The sequence below is a fragment of the Miscanthus floridulus genome, chromosome 1, assembly GCF_019320115.1.
Source record: "Miscanthus floridulus cultivar M001 chromosome 1, ASM1932011v1, whole genome shotgun sequence".
NCBI classification, from domain to species: domain Eukaryota; kingdom Viridiplantae; phylum Streptophyta; class Magnoliopsida; order Poales; family Poaceae; genus Miscanthus; species Miscanthus floridulus.
This window is the reverse complement of record NC_089580.1, coordinates 139,031,264-139,057,948: the sequence shown is the minus strand read 5'-3', so window position 1 is coordinate 139,057,948 and position 26,685 is coordinate 139,031,264. Positions and strand designations below refer to the sequence as shown.

The 26,685-nt window shown below is 41.4% G+C and overlaps 1 pseudogene; it reads right to left on the bottom strand.

The window, feature by feature from the left end:
* LOC136464165 (3beta-hydroxysteroid-dehydrogenase/decarboxylase-like) overlaps positions 1–14,759 on the bottom strand; it is a 125,543-nt pseudogene extending 110,784 nt beyond the window's left edge.
* Between the last annotated feature and the right edge of the window lie 11,926 nt (positions 14,760–26,685).

Here is a 26,685-nt window from a genome sequence, read left to right as displayed (position 1 = left end):
TTAATAGCTAGGTTGGGTATTTGACTAGTCGAATGACCCCCTCATCTAGAAGGCAGTTGGACCTTCGCCTTGGCTACTTGCTTTCTTTCTTCGGACATTTTTCTAAGTTTTTGCTTGACTAGGGGGTGGATTTTGTTCATGTCGAGGATGTGTTCAATAATTGATCAATCCACCCCTCGAAGGTCTTCGATGGACCAGGCGAAGATGTCATTGTTGTCGCACAGGAAATGGATGAGCTCGCTCTCCATTTTGTCATCCAGCATAGCGGAGATGATGACTTGCTTGCTGGTGTTACCTTCGAATAGTGGTACTTTCTTGGTTTCTTCTGCTGGCTTTGCCCTGGCTTGTTGTTCTGATTCATTTGGCAAGGGTTCTTTGACTTTTGATTTTTCCTTGCCTATGCTGTATACATTTTTCTACCCTGGGGTGGCTGTTTCTTATGCTATCCTAGCAAGGTCTTGGTTGCTGTATACGGCAATGACGCCTTTGGCGGAGGGCAGCTTCATACAGAGATAGCCTAGGTGGAGGACTACACTAAAATGTTTATGACCCCTTGGCCGAAAATTGTATTGTAGTTGTATAGCATGTCAACCACATCAAAGATTATGTGCTCTGTCCTGCTGTTGTTTTGGTCACCGAAGGTTACTAGGAGTGTGATTTTGCCTATGGCTTTCACTTGTTTGCCCCCGACTCCGTATAGCGGACGTCCTGCCGGCTAGAGGAGATTTCTATCTAGTTTCATGTTGTCGAAGGTTGATGCAAATAGATGTCAGCAGAGCTGCCTGTATCGACGAGGATTCTTTTTACTGCCCATCCAGGTAGGTTTGTCTTGATGACCATCGCGTCAGTGTGGGGGTAATCCTTTAGTTTAAGGTCTGTGTTGTCAAAGGTTATTGGGATGTGAGACCATTGTGAATTTTTGTGCTACCCTTCAGTAGCGAGGTGATGTATTACACCAAAGGTTGCGGTTGGGTTGTTGATTGTTGTTTGGCTGGGTTGGCTCGTAGGATCTAGTTTTACTTGTTGAGGTTGGTTTGGCAGCGGTGGTGGTGGTGGTGTTAAGGCTTGATGCTAGTTTTGCATTTGAGGTAGAGTGGGGGGATGGGTGACCGTGTATGGTTGGTTGTTGGAACGATTGTTGTAGTTGAGTGATGACTGAAGGTTGTCGTAGGTGTTGTAGGGGTGGTAGGATGGGTTGTAGGTTGTGAAGGTTTGATATTGTGGGTGGTGGTTTTGCGAGGGGATGCCGTAGTTTATTGGAATGTATTGGTATGTAGTGGTTGCAGGGGTGGGTTGTCTCCTTGTGTAGTTAATAGGCTTAGGTGGGCCTGAAGCTGCGGCTTGTTGTGCCTCTTGATATTCTTTTCCCTTCGCGAAACATGCACATTGTTTTGTCGTGTGGTCTTTTCCCGGTCCATAGAAATGGCAGTATAGCTTCGCTGGATCTCTTGGGTTGGGTCCACTTTGGGTATGCTCTCTGCTGTCGTTTTGGCTGTGTAGCGGTGGTTTGTTGACATCTTGGACTTGGCTATTGTCTTTGGCGTTGCGGAGGTGTGGCCTCTATCATATTCACATTGATTGGTTTATTGCGAGGGTACTGGTTGCGTTGTGTGGTCTTGGAGGCGGGCGCATTTGAGGTTTCAGAGCTTCAGTCTTTGAACGGAATACAGTGTGTGATCTGATGTACTTTTCCATGACCTCGTGCAGTTCTACAATGGTTTTAGGTGGCTTTCTTGAGAGCCTTGATGAGCATGGCCCTAGTCTTACTCCATTGACTGCTGCTAGGATCACTGCATCGTCTGTTATGTCTGGTGTCCTCGCTCTAAGTTGGATGAATCTTCGCTAGAAGTCTCAGAGGGGTTCTCTTTTCGGCTTGAGTGTAGGTGAATAATTCCATGGGATTGGTTGCCGAAGGGCTGATACCTTTGACAGTTGTTGCATAGTTTTTCGTGGAGGCTCCCCCAAGAATCTATCGAGCCTAGCGGGAGGTTGCTTGTACCAGCTTTGAGCAATGTCCCTTGCTATAATTACGAAGGATTTTGCCATGGTATACTCATCCTCGCCTACTGCTACCACTGTCGCCTCCTAGGCTCATTACTAATTGGTGAGGGTCTATGCTCCCAGTCGTACCTTGGTAGGTTCTGTGGTTTGTACTCGAGCGGCCAGTTTTTGGTTTGGAGTATTTGGGTCAATGGAGATTTTGGGTCGTATGGCATTGGCGGAGGTTGGTTTCTGTGATGTTGTTGTTTGGCCGTGGGAATGTATTCTAGGTAGATCTGGTGAAAACAGGGTGGTGGTGCTGGGGAGTGGGTTTGAGTGGAGTGGAGGTGGATTTGGGTGGAGCGGAGGTTGTAAGTCGTACTGCTCGAGTAGATAATTTGGGTCAGCTTCGACTGAGGCTAGGTACTCATCCATTTGCCTGAGTTGTTCCCTAACTTTGTTTGCCTTCTACCTTATCACTTGTATGCGTGCTTGCCTCTGGTGGGCTTCGACTTGACGTCTTTTCTCCTAGAGCTCCTCATGCATCTGATTTAGGGCTTCAAGGCCTCTCGCCTCTACGCCTTCTCATTGTCTTGTGGCACGTGGCCGGTTCCTTCTGCCCTGGATGGGTCGGGTTGGGGGTTGGCTTCGGCCCTGGCTACTAGGGCCCCATCCGAATTGAGTTGTGCTCCCGTCGGTTGAGCGGTGGGTTGGAGTATTGGAGCCCCACTAGCTCCGCTTGCGGAGGTTCCCTGCTGCCAGCATCCGACCCTCACGACGGGGGCGGGTCTCTTTGGGTGTTTCTTCTTGTTGTTGCCATTGTTTTTGAGAACTAGCGGACTGGGGTCCTCATGGATGGCGCCAACTGTGGGGTCACTCCTAGCCACCCGCCCTCGCCGAGGAGTGCGGGGGAGGGGCCGAGGGTTTCCCATAGGGAGGAGGACAGAGTAAGTAGCGAGGGTAAAGGGGCGATGAGAAAATGCAGATTATATACTCATTAATTTGTCCTAGAAATAGAATCAACATGACCCTTACATGAGCACTCCGGGTATTTATAGGTCATACCCGGAGGCAAGGTGGAATTACATTCAGGGTTTCCTTCCGGGGGCTAAGCACCATACACAACCAAAGGGTACGACGGTAATCTTCCTTCCTCCTTTGTCGTCTTCCAGGGTCTCCATCTCCTCGATGGGACCATCATCGTCCCTGGGGTGGTGCCTTCCTTGCGGTGGGCGGCGACCCTTGCGCGCACACGGTGAGGGTCCGCCTTCCTGCCGTCGTTCTTGCTAGCCTCCCGCCGAGCTCCCCTTTCGCTCTATGCGACCTCCAGGTGTACCACCTGAACACAAAGGGAAGATGCCATAGATGAGAAACTCTCGCGGCAGAGGTCAATATCCACAGCGAGGTGAGCTAGTTTGGTTAACTGCAGGGTCGAGGGTCAGGGGAGGAGCGGTGCCGGGGATGCTTCCCCCTCAACAATCACTGCGAGGGCTTATATTTGTAATGGCTGCACATGTAAACATCACAGTTTTAACGCAGCTGGCGTACCTATCATATAGCATTGCCCTTACGCTGTTCCACCGACCACAAGATAGAAGATACAGCGAGAGAAGGCAATAGGGTGACATAGATAGGGTCGAAAATGGACGGGCGTTATATCCCATCCTGACCCGTCCGGTTTTCTATATTTTTATATCTTATATCCGTCCATTTTTGTATGTTTGGAAAAATCCCGAAACATGACAGGACACGGTTCGGGAGTTTTCATACACGGTCATTTGTTTGGTTCGCGTTTCCATCCGGCTAGTCTGGGTCGCAGAAACTGATTGGTTCGCAGGTTCCTGCATGTCTCGTGCACGACGCTAGAGAGCGACGAGCGCGCAACTTGGGCCAGAATCGGCACTATAAAAAAGAAGATTCTCCATTACATTAAACTTACGCTACATGTATGGAGTACTAAATGTTAACGAAATCAAAACTAATTGTACAGTTTGGTTGTACTTTGCGAGACGAACGTTTTGAGTCCAATTAATCAACGATTAGACAATTATTACCAAATATAAACGAAATGCTACAATGCGCTACAGTGACTATAGAATTCAGACGGCGCCAACTCTGGGGCAACTAAACGCGCCCTCCGAGCGAGCCAGGGCCGCCGGAAACGAGCCCAAACACTATTCAGCGCACGTGCGCTAATCACATTAGCAGCGCGGCTGTTTCTTTTATGTCAGGAACCGATACTAAGCACTTTTTATTTTCTTTTTTCGTGGGACCAGGTGTGGAGGGTGGACACGGGGAGGAGAGGGAGGCGCATGCATGTGTGAGATTGTGTCCGATTTTGTTTTTTTTTTGAAATACCTATATGCTACACAAACTTTAAAATGTGATAACTTTCTTATTAAACATTTATTTTTAATTTCGTTTGCACCATTACGTTCATTATGATGAGATCTATAAAAGTATATTCATGTTGGATATGTTTCAAAACAATTCTCGTGATGATAAAGTTTAGCACCTAGCTGTATAAAGTTTCAAATGTTGTAGTACAAAGTTTCAAACCTTAGAGTGTAAAGTTTCGAATTATAAAGTTCCATTTTAGGTATATACAGTTCATAGCATGTCGGTACAAAGTTTGAAATGATTCATGAATTTAGGTGTGTAGAATTTTGAAATCCCAAAATTTTGAATGTGCTAGTTCCTGAATTTAAAACGTAAAGATTGAAATTACAAAGTTTTAAATGTGCTAGTATAACGTTCCTCAATTTTAAAAATAATTTAAAATTACAAAGTTTTAAATTTTAAAGTAGATGTTTTAAATGTGGTAGTATAAAGTTCTTGAATTTAAAATATAAAGTTTGAAATTACAAAGTTTTAAATGTGCTAGTATCAAGTTCCTGAATTTAAAAATAGTTTGAAATTTGAAAATTTAAATCTTAAAGTATAAAGTTTTAAATGTGCTAGTATAAAGTTTCTGAATTTAAAATATAAGTTTGAAATTACAAAGTTTTTAAAGATTGAAATACAAAGTTTTAAATGTGCTAGTATAAAGTTCCCGAATTTTAAAAATAAAATTTGAATTACAAAGTTTTAAATCTAAAGTAAAAGGATTAAAATGTGCTAGTATAAAGTTCATAAATTTAAAGTGTAAAGTTTGAAATTGCAAGTTTCAAAGTTTGAAATACAAATTTTTAAATGTGCTAGTATAAAGTTTTAATATGCTAATATAAAGTTCCTGAATAATAAAAATAAAATTTGAAATTACAAAGTTTTAAATCTTAAAGTAGAAAGTTTTAAATGTGCTAGTATAAAGTTCCTGAATTTAAAATTTAAGTTTGAAATTATAAAGTTTCAAAGCTTGAAATACAAAGTTTAAAATGTGCAAGTATAAAGTTCCTGAATTTAAAATAAAATTTGAAATTACAAAGTTTTAAATCTTAAAGTAAAAAGTTTAAAATATGCTAGTCTAAAGTTCCTAAATTTAAAGTGTAAAGTTTGAAATTACAAGTTTCAAAGTTTGAAATACAAAGTTTTAAATGTGCTAGTATAAAGTTTTAAATGTGCTAGTGTAAAGTTTTAAATATGCTTGTATACAGTTCCTAAATCTTAAAAATAAATTTAAAATTACAAAGTTTTAAATATTAAAGTAGAAAGTTTTAATGTGCTAGAATAAAGTCCTAAATTTAAAATTTAAGTTTGAAATTATAAAGTTTCAAAGCTTGGACTACAAATTTTAAATGTGCTAGTATAAAGTTCCTAAATTTAAAATTAAGTAAGCTCATAGAAAATTTTATAGACCATAAGACAATATCAACTTTGTATATACTGGTTTTGCATCTATATAGGTGTGAAACCATCCCCCGTCGTGTTTCATCTCCCACTACCCGCTATTCCGAAAGAGAAATAAAGACTCGTAGAATTTAAATACCGGGCCATGAATCTAGACGGGAGAAATATAAAATGGCAAATGGGCCAATTCAACGTGTATGGGCTGAAACCAGACATGAGAAGGGAGGAAAAAAAAATTGTTTCCCAACCCACATATCGCAAACCTACAAACCCAGTTCATGTGATAATGCGTGGGCTTCTCAGGTTCTGCACACGCGCACTGTCGCTAATTATTAGAGGTGGGCGTCCGCCGGTACCCATCCCAACGCACGCCCATCGTGCAAGAGTCCCGAGAAACGAGGCCTCCCCGCGTTCCTACCGTGCCTGGCCAGGGCGCTCCTTTTGCATCCGGCAGGACAGGCCCAAAGCCGAGGCCAGGGCACCAAACACCTGGAAACTGCATGAGACGGGCCAGGCATGCTGGCATGCGGGCTACCAATCACGCCCTAAGCTTCCAGCTCCTGACCGTAGGGCTTCCGGCTCCTGACCGTTTCCGTTGAATTTCCGTCCGTTTTCGTACGTCCGCATATTTCGATCCCGTTTCTTCAACGGCCCTTTCGGATTTGATCCCATTTCCGCCAGAAAATATAGAAACGGAACAGGAGACTCGTTTCCGTTTCTTTTCAACACTAATGCTGGACTTAAGGAGAAGACCGCTGTTTGGGAGCACTGGGCCAAAATGTTGAAGACTTGATTTTCGGGTGGGTGAAACAAGAAAGTGGAGGGGCGACCGCAGCGGAAGATGAACACCAGTACTCCGTAGCACTTTTAAGTTGACGAACGAACGAATAGTCTATGTTTAGCACTTTATTTTTTTTAAATAGTGTCTCCTCTTTTTAATTAGTTTTTGTTGGTAAGGTCATGTCGCTGAACAAACTAATAAATGCCATTTAAATTCGGTATCAGGAGCAGAATATATATATCTTTCGTAGAGAGAGATGGGTTTTTGTTTAGAACCTGTAGTAAGCCGCTCTAGGTTGCAGACATCCACGGAGGCATAGACGGCTCGGCCGTCGCCGAGGGCATCACGGACGAGGTCCTCTGTCACTGCTACATAAATCTTTTTGTAAGAACGGCTCCAGGTAATTTGTAGAAGCGGTTTGGTCAGTCGCCCCTACCATACTGTCTCTACAAATCATGTATTTGTAGGAGCGGTTCCCAGACCGTCCTTACAAATCGATTTGTAGAGGTGGCTGGTGTTATCAGTCGTCCCTACAAATCGATTTGTAGGGACGGCTGGTAACACCAACCGCCTCTATAAAATATATTTGTAGGGGCGGTTGTAGTACCAGCAGCCCCTATAATACCTGTTTGTAGGGGCGGTTCAGTCTAGAACCGTCCGTACAGTATATTTTTTCCGCCAAACAAATTTTAAATTTACAATTCAAATTCGACCAGAACATATATAATTCAAATCTGACCACAAGCATAAGAGCACAAGGTGTTGGTCCTGAGGATTTCTACCTAAGTGAACGTTACAAATATGTATACAAACATAAATTAGAAAACTAAAATAATTAGGGTGACTAAACACGCCATGAGCTTTGTTTGTGCTCTCCATGAGTTCGTCGCTTCCTCTTCTTGCTTGCTCTGCAAAGAAACACGCCACATTCAGTCTCCAGTGGAATCATCTCTAGTGGAGCATGCCCTACATTCATATGTTTGGAATGGTGAGGCAATCATCTCCCGTGTAGACCCTACATTCAGTCTTAAGACGATGGGTTTAGTAAAAATAGTGTTTTTATCGGTTTCTATATGCATATCTACAATAAAATAAAAACTTACAGTGCATACACTTCTACTAATTTACACATCACAGGTCACAATGTCAATTTAATTGTACCAGAATCTAATTCCAGTTTTAGGAAAAATCATAAAACATTATTATTTTTTATTGGCAAAAGTACCTTCTTGGTGCAGCTCATAATATGAGAAAATGGTCAGTGATCGAGAGTGAAACAGGGGTCATAACTTTAGTCCAGATATAGTCACCAAGCAGCTAATCCTAAATCACACATTACACATTTCTTTGAACCTACTGCATTCTAGTGCTAGTGATGTATAGCATGCTGTAAAATCATCACAAATCTAAATTGAGTACCTAAAACCTATTGGATTGGACAACAATTGGTACGAGTATATAGATTGCATGATTCAATTGTCAGCACTACTTGCCTCTAGTAAGGACTAAACTCAAATACAATTTTACACAGCTAGTAACAAACACATCAGAATACTGGTCAGTACTCAGTACCTCTCTCGGAAGCTCTTCATCGACTCTCTGGCCATGGGCCGCCTCCAAATCTAGCTTCGCAGTGGCTTCATCTAACAACATCATCCAATAATATACTATCATGGCAGTTTACACCTGCTACCTGGAGACTGAAACTACATTCCGTAATGTACTAAAATCTCACATACTATAAGAATACCATATAAAAAATAGCACTGATAATCATAAAATTTTGTCTAAAGCTTTATGTACGGAGATCTAGATGTATGGGATCATATGAGCGACCTGCTTGTGCAGTAGATCCAGATGTATGGGATCATATGAACTTAGTGCTTTCATACTCAAAACGTCTTCTATTGCCTTGTGAGACTTGTTCATCATTTCTTTCAAACGTTCTTCAGAGGTATGATAATTATGACATAACGAAGCAATAAGATCCACTGCCTTTCTCAGTTTATTTGACTGAATTCAAGAAAGCAAAAAAAAAAACATAACTATGTGCCATATGCTGAATGAATAAATAGATTCAGAAGGAAAATTACTTAAGTGAGAACTGACCTTCATTCGTGAAGCTCCTAAATTTAGCTAGGCACGTGAATCAAAAGTATGGCATGCATTGAAGTTAGCAGTTTTGAGATCAATTGAAAATACAAGTAGCAGCTCACAGCACTAAAGGAGTCATAGTTCAAAAATCCATAATGAAACAAAAGAAAGGCGAAATAAGCAAACTGACCAATACAACAACTGATCCATTGGTCCAGGAGACCAGGACACCAGGTCCTTGAACAATTATGGTGATCTCGAACGAAGCATTAAGAAGAGACGCCACCCAAAATATAGTCAGGAGTATTAGTCGATGATTGAGGCTCTTGCTCAGTAGTTACACCTGAGAACAGTTCATTATATGCTTTGCTGTAGAACCTGGCATTTCATGAGCATGTTGGTAAGAGTTATAATACCATATGAAATTATGAATGAACAGACAAACTAAAAATGCGCCATGGATGCAGCCTATTATTAGTAGCACATTTACAAAGACCAGTAAGAACTGCCTAGTTTTAGCTGAAATTTTCTACCAAAAATATCTCCAATAATATGGTATTTAAAAAATATGTGATATTCAAATGCACACATGAAGCACCCTTTATTTACACAATACTACTGTAGATCTTTCTCTCCATATAAAGAAAAAGGAAGTTGCATCTGGTGTTCTAATCAATATTCCAAGTTAAACAAAGATAGCAAGTTGCAAATCCCAAAAATAATATAACTAGATTGCTTGTAATTTAATAGCGCAACAGTTTGCAGAAGAGGGAAATTACTACTTACTTTCGTAGGTCTCTTTGTACATATCGACAACTTTTGATCCAATTCCTTTTCTATAGTACTCCCAATCAATTGGCTGGGGTTCCTGCAAAATAATTGAAGAAATACTGAGAAGACCACCCCAAAAGGCTAAAAATTCATAAGAGATGGCACATGATTTCAATGTTGCCAAGAGCATACAAGTATCAACCAAACTCAATGCACAACTACAAGGAAGTAGGACTACGAGCATTTAACGAATAAGAGGACTATCTACTTAATAAGGTCCATGTTGCTTGTCTTCTTAAACTGGCAAGCAAATGCTGCTTGCCAATGTATAATATAAATCTCTAGCAGTGCTGTTGATGGACATCAAAACAATATATAATCATTTATACCAATTGATTACATGCATCAGAAGCAAATCAGCCATTGACCTATACCATTTTTTTCTATTGGTACTTATAACAAGCATACTGAGATACAATTATTGAAAGCAAAACATAATTAGAAGGTATTTGGGCAGGCCTTAGTGCAAAATGGAAATTTTACCCAGAACATACTACTATTCGGCATTGTCTGATTCAATATTAGAATGTAGTACATATACCTGGGTTTTATCTTGACTATAGAAATGCAGGTGAAAAGACCTAGGTTTTCACCGACCTATTGAAACTGTGTTGCAGGTCTACACACATATGTGAATACAAATGTTTTCCTTAAATCAAGCTTTGGAAGTCTATGAGTAATAAGCTGGCACAACGAAACAACTAAAATTAGGGACTACACATATAGGTGTTTATGCAGCAACCTAGCTACAACAGCCATAAATACAGGGCCAAAACACTTCAATGAGGTATATCCAATCCTAGTTTTTTTCCACCAGTAGCTCTATTTACAAATACTAACTAATAGAATATATACCTGGCAATTTGGATGGACTATAAACATGAAAGTGTTATATCCTGTGTGCGATTAGATGCTTTAAGCAATAGCTCAAAAATCCCTACAACAATGTTAAGGGTGTTGTTCCACTTTTAAGAAATGGATTGCTATGTCAGATCTATGAAAAAGAATTAGATAACATTTGCAAGGCTAACCTATTTTTTGAAAGAGATATTACCTTCTTGGCATGGATGTTTGGTAAGTCAGAATAAAATTCATCCCAAAAGCCAAATATCTCAATAGGCAAACATTCAATATCGAAGCATGCTAAATTCAGCCTCAAACATAAAATTTAGCCTCAAACATAAAATTTGAACAAGTTGGTAACAATAGTGACTACCTGCTTGGCCTGAAACAAATATGGTCCACCTAAAATAAAATACACTCAAGACAACCACCAAGTAGGATGAAGCAAATAGCTATGTGAGAACTAAGAGCTGTTCTAGATTTAAGCCATAGCTAAGTAGACATTAACGGTATGCACAGCAAAAAACACTAGGAAACCTACAACCAAATTTGTAGTGAAAAGATGAGGACAGGCAGCTAAGGTTTCCTGTAGCACAGGCGGATAGTTCGTGTGCATATAGATCGCCGTCCATAGAGAAGGGGAGCGAGCATCCGTGAACGCTGAGAGAGGGAGATCCGACAGGAAGAGGTAAGGAGAGAGAGGGGGGACCAAACCGAGGAGGGGACGATGTGACGAACGGTGGGAGCAGGATGCGTCGGGGGGCAGTCGCGCACCGCGGCCAGCGACGGGGTTCGCGGGCGCCGCGTCATGCCAGGAGGCGGCCACCACTAGGCCCGTGGGCACGGTTGCTGCGCACATCGGCTACGCCGCCACCTAGGTCGTGCGCACATGGAGGTGCCTGCGCTAGGGTCGGGCCGGTGCGCCACATCGTCGAGAGAGAGAAGGATAGGGAGAGGGAAGGGACGAGCGGGCGAGGGAGGAGACGGGGCGCGAGCGGCGGAGGCGGCGTGTCGCAAGAGGAGTGTGAGGGGAGGCCGGGCGTGGGAGGGAGCCGGTCTTTTTTTGTGAGAAGGGAGGCATCAATTTATTTGGGATGAATTGGGGCGACGTGTCTCACCGCTGGCCAAGGAAACCAATTTCGGGAGACGTGGCTCGCTGGGTGAATTTGGGGTGACGTGGCCACTTTGAGAGATATAATGATACATTTTATTTTGTAAAATAAAAAAATATATTTAAAAAAATTAAAATTTGAATTTGTGAACTTTGAATTGAATTTTAAGACAAAAAAATGATCTAAAATAAAAATATTGTAAACATCAAAGTTGTAGAACTCATGAAGATGTACAACTTATATTTTGGTTATCTTTTCATTTGATAAAATTTGAAAAGTTAAAATTTTGAATTTCAATAAATGGCCACTTCAAACAAGATTTTGGAAACTTTAACGATTTCAAACAAGAAAGTCATGAACATAAAAGTTGTTGAACACATCATTATCTACAACTTTTATTTTGATTATCTATTCATTTGATAAAATTTGAACAGTTCAAAATTTGAAATTCAATAAATAGCAACTTCAAACAAGATTTTGAAACCTTAAATGATTCCAGATAAGAAAGTCATCAACATAAAAGTTGTTGAACACATCACTATCTACAAATTTTATTTTGGTCATATTTTTATTTGACAAAATTTTGACAATTTAAATTTTGAATTTCAATAAATAGCAACTTCAAACAAGATTTTGAAACCTTAAATCATTTCAACTACAAAGTAGTGAACATAAAAGATGTTGAACTCATCACTATCGACAACTTTTATTTTGGTCACTTCTTTATTTGATAAAGTGTTAGTAAACATTGTTCATAAATTCACATAGCACTCATAGTTTCATGAGCTATATAAGAGACATGTTGATTTATGAATAATGTTTACTATCGCTTTGTCAGATCAAGAAATACCCAAAATAAAAGTTGTAGATCCTGATGAGTTATACATCTTTGGTATCCAATCACTTTTTTAGCTGAAATCATTTGATGTTTTAAAATCTTGTTATAAATTGTTATTTTTTTTTAAAATTTGAAAATTTTAAATTTTCAAACTTTGTCAAACGAAAAATGACCAAATCAACACAGTAACTTGATAGGGCATGATTTTAGAAAATTTTAGCAAAAAAATCATCACATTTAGAGTTAGTACGAGGGAGAAAGACTAGTTACAAATTTTACCCTAAGATTAAAAAGAAAAATCACAACTGTTCATGATGATCAATGATGAACAAGTGTGATTTCTCTTTTTAATCTGTGGCTGAAATTTATAACTAGTTTTTCTCCCTCATACCAACTCCAAATGTGATGGTTGTTTTTCCTAAAATTTTCTAAAATCATGCTCTATCATTTTAGTCTGATCATCTATCTTTATCACTAATTTTGGATAATTCAAATTTTGAATTTCAGAAAATAATAACTTTAAACCTGATTTTCAACCACTAAATGATTTTCGCTGTAAAGGTGATGAATATAAAAGTTGTTGAGCACATCACTATTTACAACTTTTATTTTGGTCATCTTTTTATTTGACAAAATTCGGACAGTTCAAATTTTGAATTTCAATAAATAGCAACTTCAAATAAGATTTTGAGACCTTAAATGATTTCAACTACAAAAGTCATGAACATAAAAGTTATTGAGCTCGTCACTATCTACAACTTTTATTTTGGTCACTTCTTTATTTGACAAAGTGTTAGCAAACATTGTTCATAAATTCACATATCACTCATAGTTTCATGAACTATATGAGAGACAGGTTGATTTGTGAACAATGTTTACTATTACTTTGTCAGATGAAGAAATACCCAAAATAAAAGTTATAGATATTGATGAGTTATATATCTTTGGTATTCATCACTTTTTCAGCTGAATTCATTTGATGTTTCAAAATCTTGTTACAACTTGTCATTTTTTTAAATTTGAAAATTTGAAATTTTCAAACTCTGTCAAAAGAAAAGAATGACCAAATCAACATAGTAACTGGATAGGGCATGATTTTAGAAAATTTTAGGAAAAAAATCATCACATTTGGAGTTAGTATGAGGAAGAAAGACTAGTTACAAATTTTATCCAGAGATTAAAAAAAGCACAACTGTTTATGATGATCAATGAAGAACAAGTGTGATTTCTCTTTTTAATCTGTGACTAAAACTTGTAACTAGTTTATCTCCCTCATACTAACTACAAATATGATGTTTTTTTTCTAAAATTTTCTAAAATCATGCTCTATTATTTTAGTCTGGTCATCTATCTTTGACACTAATTTTGGACAATTTAAATTTTGAATTTTAGAAAATGACAACTTTAAACCTGATTTTCAACCACTAAATGATTTCAGCTGTAAAGGTGATGATTATAAAAGTTGTTTAATACATCACTATCTACAACTTTTATTTTGATCATCTTTTCATTTGACAAAATTTGAACAGTTTAAATTTTGAATTTCAATAAATAACAACTTCAAACAAGATTTTGAAACCTTAAATGATTTCAACTACAAAAGTCGTGAACATAAAAGTTGTTGAACTCATCACTATCTACAACTTTTATTTTGGTCACTTCTTTATTTGACAAAGTGTTAGTAAACATTATTTATAAATTCACATATCACTCATAGTTTCATGAACTATATGAGAGACATGTTGATTTGTGAATAGTGTGTACTATCGCTTTGTCAGATAAAGAAATAACCAAATAAAAGTTGTAGATCTTGATGAGTTATATATCTTTGGTATTCGTCACTTTTTTAGCTGAAATCATTTGGTGTTTCAAAATCTTGTTAGAACTTGTAATTTTTTTAAATTTGAAAATTTAAATTGTTTAAACTTTGTCAAATAAAAAAATGATCAAATCAACATAGTAACTTGATAGGGCATGATTTTAGAAAATTTTAGGAAAAATATTATCACATTTGGAGTTAGTATGAGAATGAAAGACTAGTTACAAATTTTACCCAAATATTAAAAAGAAAAATAATAAATGTTCATAATGATCAATGATGAACAAGTGTGATTTGTAGGGGCGGCTGGTGATTGAGCCGCCCCTACAAATCAACCCATTTGTAGGGGCGGCTCGTATCATCAGCTGCCCTTACTGTGCTATTTGTAGGGGCGGTTGGTCTCATGGTCCCAAGCATGCCTACTGCAGGAGTGGCTCGATCATCAACCACCCCTATAAAAAATTATCACGTTGCTATAAATGTTTTTTAGTAGTGCGTCTCGCCAGGGCCAAGCACCAAGGAGGGCGCGAGGTCAGTAACCCGAACATGCCACTCGCCGGAGCAGAGCAACGCGGCCAGGTTCCTGGCCATGAATCCCCGGCCTCCGGTCACCGCGCACCATGTGGTGGTCGCCTTCGCCTCTCGTCGGCCATCGTCAGCACGCGGCGACCTCATTTTTGCTAGAGGAGCACAGTACAGTCGCACGTTAAAGCTGTGTATGTGTTCACAACATGTAGCTCTCTTGTAGGTGTTAGGTGTATCATATATATAGCCTGGACGAGGACGGCCAAGATTTAAAATCAATTGCTTGAATGGTGCTATCAAGAAAAACTTGGTAGCACCAGCCAAGAAGCCCGGCCGGCCTATATAAATTAAAGGTGCCGCTGCTCAACCAAGTAGTAATAACACATACTTGCTGCACATTTGGCATCACCGCGTGCATTATGTTGAAGGGGCAATCATTGTGATGCTTCCGGATCATCCAAGCGCCCAGAAAAAAAAACCTGCGAACCCAAATCCTCAATTCCTCCCTGATGAGTAGCTAGCTGGGTCACCAATGAGTCGACCTTAATCCTCCAGCTATCGTTGCGCCAGTCCGTAGAGATTGACATTGACTTCATGATGAGACAAGCCGATCGAAGGACCAGAAAGGACAGAACCTTGTAATTGATCACAGATGGCTCAAAAACACTACGGTAGCAAAGCCGGCAACGGATTTGGTGCTGTTGGTGGTGTTAGGATAATAGGCAATTTCCATGTCATTTTAATTCCATAAATTAACAGCATGATGATGACATATAAAGAATTATTAATCATTCAAATCATGATATCGATTATATCCATGATAAAACTATATGCTAGATCATATATCATGTGAAACATATGAAGATCATGAAACATAACAAAGAGAAACACATGGAAAGATATATATATCATATCTGCGACAAGCATAAAGCTACATACGAAACAACAGGACTGTAAACGGGAAACACATACGTAGAGCATATATCTAGCAGGAACAGACATAAGATATCTTATGAACTGACATGTATGAACATATGAAACAAATTGATGAACTACTGAAACATGTAGAACGTAAAACAGAGAGAAGATGAAACGATCATACCCTCCCATCCGCAATTCCGAAGTTCCAGCAACTTCCCTCGACATACCGTAGGAGAAGAAGGTGTTCCCTCCGTCAGCGATCGGGAAGAAGACGACGTATGGTGACTGGTGACGGCGGCTCTTCGGGCAGTCGCGTAGACGCTCCCCAAAAACCTAATTGCCGATCCCCCGTGCAAGGTCCCAAACGACAAGGGCTTCGGAGGCATCTGCCCTCTCGCTCCTCCATGCGCGCAGAGTTACGAGATGAGGAAAGCCATCAAGCAACTGAATCAATCTTCCGGAATACGTGTGTTCTCTCTTTAACTGGAGTTGGAAGACTCGCAGGGAAAATGGAGAGGCATGCGTAGGGAAGACAGAGAGACCCCGGGAGATCAGGAGTCAGGCTGGCTTTTAGTTGAAAACTCCCGTGGTTAGTGGGTGCTAAAAAGTTAACACGCCACGCCTGCCTACCTCGCCACGCCCCGAGCCCGAGCCCGGCCCGGTCGGCGGCGGCGGCGGCGCGTGCGCACACGTGTGGCACGCCTTTGTCCGTTTCTCAACTTCTCAAATTAAACGGATTAATTCCAATTATTTAAGTTAAGTCAACGTCCTTTTAACTTACAATCCGGTACAAATAATAATACCCACAATTATAAGCCATAGAGTTATTGATTTATTAAATATATAAATGGGCCTAGCCCATAATAAATCCAACAATCCCCACCAAACTCTAGGGTTTGTAATTGTATAATTCCAGAATCACAATTCTTTGATATACCAGTGTTTCAATGGAGACTGTTAAGTTGAACATCCACCTAGAACAAGAGTTTCACTCAGTCACAACTGAACAATGGACTATGCCTTGAATTGACAGTTTTGTGTGAGGTAAGATTCACTCAAATCCTTAGCTGGTGCTAGGTTGCAACAAGCATCCCCCACTGTTTGAAGCATATAAGTCACACTTCTATGCCTTTCATGAGTGTTTAGGGATAACCCAGGTCCCATAGACTGTGACCAGCAGTCTGACTCATATAGGTGTACTTCTCAAAAGATGTTCTGTAGGACAACATCTCATGTTTATAAGACTCTCGAAATACATTAAGGTAAATACCATCTTGCCTTACAGAAAGAAAGATATGCATCAGAGATAGGTTCGTAGGGAACTTTCCTCTCAATCTACTTATAGCTTGTTTCACCACTCTACTTCACGGGATCTCCGATCACATAGAGCAGGTTACCACTATAGTAGACTTTCACGTGGGTCTCATACCCATCTCTCTCGATGCACTTTCTATCACATTTCGTGATAGTCCCTTAGTGAATTGATCTGCCAGATTATTCGACGTGTGAACATAGTCCAACATTATAACTCCGGAGTTTTTCAACTTTCTGACAGTCTTTAATCTTCTTTTAACATGCCTTGTGGACTTTATGTTATTCCTGGAACTATTGACCTTTGTGATCACAGTCTGGTTGTCACAGTTCATTGAAATAGCCGGTATCGGTTTTTCAACTACCGGTAAATCCAACAGGAAATCACGAAGCCACTCAGCCTCAGCTCCAGCAGTGTCCAATGCAGCGAGTTCTGCTTCCACTGTAGACTTTGTTAAGATAGTCTGCTTGCAAGACTTCCAGGAAATAGCGCCACCTCCAAGCAGAAACATATATCCGCTCGTGGCATAAAGCTCATCAGCATCAAAAATCCAGTTGGCATCACAATAGCCTTCCAACACTTATGGATGTCCAGTATAACGAATACCATAAGTCATAGTACCTTTCAGATAATGCAACACTCTCTCAAGAGCACACCAGTGATCATCTCCCAGGTTTGACACAAACCGGCTCAGCTTGCTCACAGCATATGAGATGTCAGACCTTGTCGCACTCGCAAGGTACATGAGTGAGCCAATGATCTGGGAGTATGTCAGTTGATCCCTTGCTATTCTTCGATTTTTCCTTAATAGCACGCTAGGATCATAAGGCGTGGGAGCAGGATCACAGTCACTAAAACCAAAGCGACTTAATACCTTTTCCACATTGTGGGATTGTAACAGAGTTACCCCACCATCACCTTCTCTAATAAGCTTGATGTTTAAAACAACATTAGCTTCTCCCAAATCTTTCATTTCAAAATTGCTCGACAGAAGTTTCTTTACTTCCTTAATCACATTGAGATTTGATCCAAAGATCAGGATGTCATCAACATATAGGCACATCATAACAGCTTCACCCCCACCATATCGATAATACACACACGTGTCAGCTTCATTCACAGAGAAACCGTTATATGTTAAAGTATTATCAAACCTTTCATGCCATTGCTTAGGTGCTTGTTTTAGGCCATATAATGATTTTAACAACCTGCACACCTTGTTCTCTTGACCATCCGCAATGAACCCTTCTAGCTGATCCATATAGATCTCCTCTTCTAACTCTCCATTTAGGAAAGCTGTCTTAACATCCATCTGATGAATGATAAGACCATAAGAGGCAGCCACGGCAATTAAGGTGCGAATTGTAGTCAATCGAGCAACTGGTGAATATGTGTCAAAGAAATCTTCACCCTCTTTTTGGGTATATCCTTTGGCCACAAGCCTTGCCTTATACCTCTCAATTGTACCATCAGGCCTAAGTTTTTTCTTGAAAATCCATTTGCAACCTATAGGTTGACACCCATAAGGACGGTCAACGACCTCCCAAGTTCCATTAGACATAATAGAATCCATCTCACTCCTTACTGCTTCCTTCCACAAGTCAGCATCAAGAGAAGAATATGCCTCTCTAATGGTGGTTGGTATGTCTTCCACAAGGTACACTAAATAGTCATCACCAAAGAATTTTGCAACCCTCTGTCTCTTACTCTTTCGAGTGACTATAGTGTCATCCTCCTCAGGGATGTGTACATGAGATTCTTCAGTACGATCTATTGGAATAGACAGTTCATGTTTATGGGGAATTATAGTCTCATGACTTGTTTCACTAGGTGTATTCTTCATTGAGAATTCATTCTCAAAGAATGTAGCGTCTCTAGATTCTATGATTGTATCAACATACATATCAGGAACTTCAGATTTTATAATTAAGAACCTATACCCAATGTTGTGAAAGGCATAGCCAAGGAAAATACAATCAACAGTTTTAGGCCCAAGTTTATGCTTTTTGTTGATTAGCACATTTACTTTAGCCAAGCAACCCCAAGTGCGCAAATATGAGATTTAATCTTCTCTTTTCCCATTCCTCAAATGGTGTGATCTCTTTGTTCTTTGTTGGAACTCTGTTCAGGACATGACATGCTATCAAAATTGCCTCACCCCACCATTCCTTGGATAATCCCGCTGTACTCAACATAGCATTCACTAACTCTGTTAGAGTGCGGTTTTTCCTTTCAGCAATCCCATTGGATTGTGGTGAGAATGGCGGTGTCCTCTCATGAACAATACCATGTTACACACAGAACTCATCAAAAACATTAGAGAAATATTCTCCACCTCGATCGGACCTTAACCGCTTTATTTTCCTCTCAAGTTGGTTCTCAACTTCAGCTTTATAGGTCTTAAAATAATTAAACACTTCATCTTTTGTTTTTAAGAGATACACATAGCAAAACCTGGTGGAGTCATCTATAAACGTGAGGAAGTATCTTTTACTGCCTTTAGTCAAAATTCCATTCATTTCGCACAAATCAGAATGGACAAGTTCTAGAGGTGCTAAATTCCTCGCCTCAGTAGCCTTGTGAGGCTTGCGGGGTTGTTTTGATTCAACACATACATGTCACTTAGACTTTTTGACCAAATTGAATTTAGGAATTAAATTTAGATGTGCTAACCGCATAAGACAACCAAAACTTGCATGATAGAAACATGAATGCCATAAATCCGACTCATCAGAAATATTAACATAATTCACCATTTTATTACACACATCATGCAGTGATAAGCGGAACAAGCCTCCGCAATCATATCCTTTACCAACAAAAGAACCATGTTTCGACACAACACATTTATTCGACTCTAGAACAATTTTGTAGCCTTCTCGACATAGCATAGACGCACTAACAAAATTCTTCTTGATGGAGGGCACATGCTGCATTGTAACATCCTAAAACTTGCAATCTTTTAAAATAGTAAATTTGATTTATTTATGTTATATTGTGTGCATTAAAAGATAGGGAAATAATAAATTTTGTGGAATTAAAATTTAAAAATAAGGTTAGAAACTTTTTGATGCATACATGCTGCTGCATATCATTTTGTGAATGTTTGGAATTTATTAAAGATTTCAAAAAGAATTGAAATTTGAATTTAAAAATGGATTTGGAAAATTGTAGAAAAAGAGAAAGAAAAGAATCATTTTTCCTCTCCCTCACTTTCGGCCCATATAGCCTTTCTTTCCTGCGGCCCGCTCGCTCTTCCCCCTCTCTCCTTCCTGGGCTAGCCCAGCCGCACGCGTCAGCCGCGCCAGCCTAGCATCGTGCCAGGCAACCGTCGCGCCTCCTTTCCGCGCCCAGCCGCTGACGCCTAGGCCCCGCTTGTCGGCGCCGTCTTCATCCCCGCGCGGCTTGGAACCGTCCGCGCCCACTGCTGCAGCAACTGCCACCCACGACTGGGATCGTGGGAGCGCCCCCCCTTGCGCCCGGCCGCTTCAAAAGCAGCCGAGCCTTCCCCCGCGCACCCTATTGCTCCCCGCTCTCGTCTTCGCACTCGCCAAGCACCGAGGAAGCCCGCAACCGCCGCAGCCAAAGGTCGCCGGGATCCGCCGTCTTCTCCCTCGCACGGACCGTCGCTGCCGTGCTTCCCCGTCCTCCTTCCTCCCCACGGTGAGAACCCCCGACCTCCCTCTATCTCCCGGTACCTCTATTTTCTCTTTTCTTGGCTTCTCACGCCCTGGCCGCGAGCTCCGCAAGCCGTCACCGCCGGCCATGGCGGCCACCGCGCTAACCACTATTCCCGGCCGCCGTATCGGCATGGCCGAGACCCCCTTCCTCCCCCGCATCCCCCGGTGCGCTCGGATTTCCGTTTGGTGAACCCTAGCCCCTAACCGCGCGTGACCGAGACCTCCACGCCGCCGACAATGGCGCCTCACCACCGGCGTCACTGTGCCCGACTGGAATTCTTCTCTCTCCCTCCCTAGGTCTTATCCGAGCCCTCCATCCAAGATCCGATGGCCGAGATCAGCCGATACCCCTTCGCATGGCTGTTTTGCAAAAGAGACCCTGGACTTTTCTAAGTCCTAACCCGTAGTCTAAGGCGTAGTTCCCCGAATGCGCAATCTCATTTGGAAAGCGTAAACTTCACGGTTTAAGTCAAAAATACATTTTCAGTATTTACAGAAATGCCATTTGAATTGTTTCGCTTATAAAATTGTCGTTTTAGCTCCGAATTGATCCATTCAAATCGCGTTAGCTTCGTAATTTCATAAGCTACATGTTGGAACTACTGTTAGTCAAGTTTGGAACTTTTTAATTTCATGCTTAGATTTAATTAAATATATGGCTATAGGAAAACCCGTTTAAATCATAACTTTCGCATTTTAGCTCCGTTTTTCGTGAACTTCGCGTTGACGTGATCGTAGCGAGACGTAGATTATGTTTACAAACATTTTATCTTGTTTTCCATACTATTGGTGTACTGTTCTAATGATAGGAATGTTTGCTTTGCATGAATGCTTTTGGAATGTTGTATGTTGCCGTGTTGGTCACGTTCAGACGGTGAGGAAAATGTTGGAGACCAAGAACTCTTCGATGACCAGCAGGACCAGCACGAGTTTGTGAACCAAGGCAAGTATAGCATGGGACTTCCTTGATGTCCTATTTCACTTTAATCAATTACTCATTTGCATGTGTCTAATTTTGATACCCGTAAGGACATCCTAGTGATTGTTTAACCTGTTCCTTGTCTCCTATGGGTTAAATGCATATGGGTAGATTGCTAGTGCTCTAACTGAACTTGATATATATGATGATGAATGATTCTATGGAACAAAGTGAGTAACATGATTTATAACAACTGTTCCATAGGGCGAAAGTGCAAATGACCTTTGTTCATGTTGCTCCCAGCCCTCCATAAGGACTTATCTGTCGGCAAAAGCTGGGACTGACAGTGCAACCGGGAGGGTCATATGGCTCTGACTTTAGCTCAGTAATAGGATCTTTTCTAGCTAGTTAGAGGTTACCTTTTTGGCGCAAATGGGGCTTGCCACGTTGGGTATACGGCTGCCTCTGTTCCTATGAGTATAGCCGCGATGGATATGTGCCATAGGAAAGGGGGGTTCCTACATCTGCCTGCCAAGGAAACCTAGCAGCCCTAACTTGTTAGGGAAACCTATGAAATGGCTTCATAGTGTACCCTGCCCGCTCACCTTGGTAGTGACATGGGAGTAATTAACCCGGGCATATGGGGATCACGACTCGCGGTGAATGTGCACCACCTCTGCAGAGGGTAACAAACTATTATAACAGCCATGCTCACGGTTACGAGTGGCCCGGAAAACTCACAGAATAACTGGTTACTTGTTGATGATCATTTAAAGTTGTTCACTGATGATATATGGTACACTTGACCCTGATATATGTTCTTATGGGAATTAAATGGGAGCTTAAGCATAACTTGATAATATCTGATAATAAAAGCTTGTCGTACTAAAAATGCTAACTGCAGTAAACCAGAGTCAATCCTTTTTGAGCTTCATAACCCCATGTTAGCTTGTTAAGTACGGAATGTACTTACACTTGTTTATTTTCTTTATTTGGATAAAAATCCTGGATGGGTAACAGATGACAACGGGTATGAGGATTTTCCCGAGGATTTTTAGGCTTGTGGTCAACCAGTTGACCTTCCCTGTGATGGTGTTCCACGAGAGTGTTATCCTTTACTATTCCACTATGTTGTGTAAGACTACTTAATGTATTTATTTGTGATGTAAGAGACACCGTGATGATACTTTATATGATTTGTCGACTTGTGTGTGTGACTAATTCCTAGGCACACATAGGTATTGTGCATTCAATTTTATCCTTAAAATTGGGTATGACAAATTAGTATCAGAGCCAGGTTGACTGTAGGACGCAAGCCTAGTTAGAAAATGGTCGTTTTAGCATCTTTGCTCCTCTGGTTTCTTGCTTACTGTCTTATTCTTGCTATTTTATTAAAACATTTATGCTTTTCATACCTTAATCTATTATTTAAAATTGTTGATTCTAATTCTATCTCACTTTAAATCTATAGATGTCTCATAATCCGAAGACTGCTCGCCTCAGCACCACCGGCTATCGTGCCATGTTCACCCCACGTGCCCCACAGGCGGAGAGGGAGATTGTGATCATCTCCGACGACGAGGAGATGGCTACACCGACGCCTACACCTACTCTTACACCAGTCGTCGTGCCAGTCTATCCTGTTGTAGCAACACCTGAGGAGTCGACGGCTACTTCCCCTACACCTGCACCCTCCCAGCTGTCCCCGTGGAGGACGAGGAGATCGGCTGGAAGTGCAAGTACTACTTCAAGCCAGCTCCAGAGATAGCCTACTACCACACTCTCCTCACCCACGTACTGGACGACTACTACCCCGACTTGCACGCCTCCATCAGCTACCACTGCGCCGAGTACCAGCATCCATTGGAGGCTACCTTCTGGAAGCTAGAGCTGGTGGTCACCACTTGGAACGATATCAAGAATGGACATGAGGTGGAGACTGTCCACTGTGCCCCTGCCAGGAGAGCCCATGCTTTGGATGGCATGGAGGATGCAGCACAGAATGCCTACATCCACTACCATGGTCGTCGCTTTGAGGCCATGAGGGACGATCGCTTCAGGTTCCTTCCTCGAAATGATCATGAGGGTGTTTGGTAGGTTTTGGCTCCACCAGAGAATGACCCAACTCTAGAGGCAACGGTGCAGCATGTCCACGCTATGCAGGGAGTGGATGAGGAAGTCAAAGGAGAACTACGTGCATCTCAGAGGGCGTAGAGACGTCTTCAGAAACAAGTGGATGAACTTCGAGCACAACTTGGACAGCCTTCCATCTACAAGAAGAAGCGTCGTTCCTTCACCATGATTGACACCACTCCATAGGTGTTAGGTGCCTTGATCTAGATTACCACGTCGTTAGTTTGTGTTCTTATTTAGTTTTGTTGGTCTTGTGAACTTGATTGATTAGATGTTTAATTTGTGAACTTGGTTGATTTGGTATTTTGCTTGATTGCTGGAAGTTTGTGGGCATGTCCACAACTTCCTTAGATTGGAACTTTTAGTTAGAATGAAATCTTAATGCAGATGTTTCGCTTTATCTTATCTCTGCTATGCTGATTTCTGGAGCAGTCTGTGTTCTTTATCTGGTATCTCGAAATCTGGGATGATAAAAATTCTGAAATTTTTGTGGAGATAACTAGACCTCTGTATCTTTCAAGTGCCTCTGGAATCATGTCAATAGCTATTCAGATTTGGGAGATCTAGCTGTCACAAGTTGATGTTCCTGCGCTGTCTGGAACTCAGAACAGTTTCGGTTTAGCTCTACTTTTGACTATGTGTGAGTCCGAATCTGTAAAAGTGGTCTAAATGAAAGTTGTAGCTAATGTCCTAAGATTTCTAACAAGCCTTGGTGCACCTCTGTTGGATTTCTGAAACTCGAGTTATAACAGTTTTACTGAACTGCTGAATTTGAATCTTGTCCAGAAAATTCTCAGCATTGTTTCTTCTCTTTTGTAAGCTCTCTATAATTGGAAAAAATCTCTAAATTTTGCACATTTGTTGGAAAATAGATGTCCGCAAGAGGAGGAAGAGGCAGAGGCCATGGTTGTGGGCGTGATGCTCTTATAAATCCACCACTGCCACCTGTGACCATGGAACAGATATTGGGAATGCAAGCGCAGCTGATGCAAGCTATGATGCAGCGCTTGGATAATGAACCTGCAAGAGGGCCACCACCTGTTCAGGTTAGAGATAAGCGTGGAGAGTTTATGAAAGGTCGTCCACCGATGTTCACCCATGCCTCAGACCCTATGGAGGCAGATTATTGGTTGCGTGCTATGGAGAAACAACTAAACATAACACAATGCAACGACCTTGAGAAGGTGTTGTACGCTTCCGGGCAACTCCAAGGAGCTGCTCAGGATTGGTGGGAATCATTCCAGTTTGGACATCCCAACAATGCTCCTACTATCACTTGGCAGGAATTTAAGGACAGTTTCTGGTCATACCATATTCCTGATAGACTAGTGGAACTGAAGCAGGAAGAATTCAGATCTCTCAAGCAAGGATCAATGACTGTGGCAGAGCCGGGACAAGTTCGCACAACTATCACGCTACGCTCCTAATGATGTAGCGGATGACAAGGATAAGCAACGCCGCTTCCTCAAGGGACTCTATGATGGACTGCAACTCCAGCTGATGTCTAATACTTACCCTAACTTCCAGTCTTTGGTGAATCGCGCAATCGTGATTGATGATAAGCGCAAGGAGATGGAAGCTAAGAAGAGAAGGCTTCAAGGGCAAGCTTCTGGAAGCAACACTCGCCCACGTGCTTATCCCCAGCAAGGTTTCTAGCAGAGGAATCAAGGATCAACTCACCAGGAAAACCATGGTCAGTATCCTTAGCGGAACTAGTTCCAGCAATGCCCTCAGTATCAGCAACAGTTTGGAAATCAGCGTCCCCCGCAACAGACCAGCAATCCTACAACACGCCAGGGAGTGCCCAACAATGCTCCTGTGAAGAGTGGTGTACCCAACAATCCCAATGCCTGCTACCGATGTGGAGAAGTAGGTCACTATGCTCACTAGTGTCCTAAGAAGCAGAACCAACAAGCACCTCAGAACCAGACCAGCAGTCAGAAGTTCAACGCTCGACCACCTCACACTGCGAAGGTGAACTACGTGTCTTCTGATGCAGCTCAGGAGATGCCTGAGGTCATGCTGGGTATGTTCAGCATCAACTCTATCTCTGCTACTGTACTTTTTGATTCTGGTGTTTCGCATTCTTTTATCTCCCAAGCTTTTGTTAGAATGCATAGCATACCACTGTGTGCCATGAAAAACCCTATACTAGTGAATTCCCCGGGAGGTAGTATGCCCGCTTCTTATTGGAGCCCCTCAACTAGCATTTCCTTAAGGGGGGTAGACTTCAAAGTGAAGCCTATTGTATTGAGAACAGCGGGAATTGATCTTATTCTGGGAATGGATTGGATGAAACAACACCGGGCAGTGATTCATTGTCAGGAGAAATCTGTGGTTGTGACATCACTCAATGGGGATAGAATCTGTGTAGAAGTAGTTGTGCAAGCTTAGCCTATAGCCATAGTGAATCAGCTAGATGGTGAAGTCAATGAACAAGATCGTGTCGTGGAGGAGTTCCCAGATGTCTTCCCCGATGACTTACCAGGTATGCCACCTGACCGAGACATTGAATTCATTATTGAATTATTACCTGGAACTACACCAATAGCTAAATGTTCATATAGAATGGGAGTTAATGAATTAGAAGAGCTTAAGAAATAACTAAAAGAGTTGCAAGAAAAAGGTTTCATTCGCCCCAGTTCTTCCCCGTGGGGGGCACCTATGATCTTTGTGGATAAGAAGGATGGTAGTCAACAGATGTGTGTGGATTACCGCTCACTTAATGAGGTTACCATCAAGAATAAATACCCTTTGCCTAGGATTGATGATTTGTTTGATCAATTGAGAGGAGGTCATGTATTCTCCAAGATTGATCTCCGATCTGGTTATCATCAGCTTAAGATTCGGAACTCGGACATACCCAAGACAACATTCACTACACGGTATGGATTATATGAGTACACCGTTATGTCTTTTGGATTGACCAATGCACCGGCATACTTCATGTATCTGATGAATAAGGTGTTCATGGAGTTTCTGGATAAATTTGTGGTAGTATTCATAGATGACATACTAATATTCTCCAAGACTGAAGAAGAACATGCGGAACACGTAAGGTTGGTCTTGCAAAAGCTTAGAGAACATAAGTTGTACGCTAAGCGGAGCAAG